Here is a 2,124-nt window from a genome sequence, read left to right as displayed (position 1 = left end):
AAGGAGGAGCACTGAGGGCCCTGGATCCACAAGATCAAAATACCATTAACTGAAAAAGACAAAAAAGAAAGAGGAAGATTAAATCTTAAATTAGACTTTATAAGAAAAATAATTTAAACATGAACCATAAAGCAGGCCCTAATTTCCTTAACTAACTTTTCCTGCTCCCACTCCTCCCCTCCTGTCCCCGAAGCTTTTCTTTTTCTGCCCTCCTTCCTTTGTCTTCAGCTCCTTTTCAAAAAGAGAAAACTAGAGCAGTCAGAAAGGCTTGTTAGCTTTATTTTCTGTCAGTTTCCTTTTTTGCTGTATCCATGTTCTACTGTCTGTATTTTCTGCATTTTAAACAAAATGTGACTTGAAACGCCACACTTTAAAGGACATTTTCTAAAATAAAAGTAACAAATTCTGACTGTAATTTTCAACAATTTTTGAAGGGAGACTGGTTTAATTGACAGATCATGCCAACACTTTCTCTGTTCCAACGCTGAGACACAACTGTGCGGTGCATAAAAGGCTGGATTCGAGGCACTGGCTGGCACATTGTCTACATTTTTGAACACATTTTTTTATGTGCAGTGCCCAAGTTGTTTTCAGAGGTTGTTTGTGATGCATTCATGTAATTACAAGGAACTAAAGCATCACTGTTAATATTTAGATGTCTGAAGCCTCTGGTGTGTCTAAAGCTGTGCGACATTTCCTCTGGGTGACAGAGCGAAGTAGAGTCTTTAAACTAACTTAATTCAGTAAATGCATCTGGACTCTAATGTGGAAAATATTTGAGAAGAGCACCGATTTTTGTGCATTTGAGTAGAAGTGCAGCTAAATTTCAGGTCAGATGTTGGATTATAGAACCATGATCACCAAAAACGTGTGTGCTTCTTTTAGCACTGTGGCTAACTAGTTGTTATAGGTTGATCTGCGGATTAGTGTCTTGATTATTTGGTGAATTGTTTGGTCAGAAAACTGTGAAAAATGCCAGTCCTCATTCCCAGTACAAGTAGACTGATGGGGCATAATCTAAAAATATATAGTTTATTGGCATTTAAGAGAGAGAAAACTATTTAATATTGATATTTGAGAAGCTGTTTCCAGGGGATTTTTCTAGTGGTGTAACAGTGATACTAGAACACTCCTCAGTGCTGCAAAGAAGGTTTTGAACGACTTGTGCTTTTTACATTATAAATGGTGAATTTAGTTTACAAATGATGGTCATGGTTACTGTATTGGACCAGTCTTTCATGTGTAACTTGAGTAAGACCAGTTTAATCTTCATTGTAATAGGGAACAAGCTGATTTTTCACCAAGTTAAATATGTAGTTATGAAAAATCAGTCTTTATGTAATGTGATGTAGAAATTTCAGGATAAAGCAACAGCTATCAGAAAAACAGCTTCATGTATCCATATACAGTAACAGATGTAAATCCTGATTATAGGAGAGGATCCAAACCAGACCAGGCTTGTTTCCTTGATATGAAATGTTTTCTGATGACCTGTTTAAGCCTCTAATCAGGAACATTCAGCGCTCAGAGTTTAGTGAAATGTCACTGAATTAGGGTTGTGGTTTCCACATGTATCACTGTAGAAAAAAATGCATACAAGAGGGTAACCAGCAGGAGTGAGCAGCCTTTGGTTTAAACAGAAAATGCCTGCCAGCGGCTACACGGTGCTTGTTGTGACGCCTCCAACTCTCAACACCGTGCTGGGCTTCAAGCTGTCTCCCAGCCCTTGCCTGTGCTACGACTCCTTGGACCCTGAACTGGTGCAGGCCCCTCCCAGGGTCTCCCATGGCACCTGGCTGCAGGAACAAGCTGACAGAAGTACCCAGCAGATCCTTCAAAGGGCAGTGGCCTCTCAAGATCCTCCTGATGTCTAATAACAGCATCTGGAGGCTGCAGCCACAGGTACCACAACTGGAAACGGTGCTTTATTGTGCATAGTCTGCATCTAATATCACCGGTTGTTATTGCAGATCATTTTCGTTATTGGTGCATTAATGTGTAAACAGCATTTTAATGTTGGTGCTGGTGAAGGTAGAAATAATTTAATACTTAACTGCTTTATATACTGGTAGTATATATAGATATATATATATATATATTTTAGTCTTGACCAAAGCTGTGAAA

The sequence above is a fragment of the Monopterus albus genome, unplaced genomic scaffold (assembly GCF_001952655.1).
Source record: "Monopterus albus unplaced genomic scaffold, M_albus_1.0 scaffold175.1, whole genome shotgun sequence".
In the NCBI taxonomy this organism is placed as follows: Eukaryota; Metazoa; Chordata; class Actinopteri; order Synbranchiformes; family Synbranchidae; genus Monopterus; species Monopterus albus.
This window is presented reverse-complemented; position numbering follows the sequence as displayed.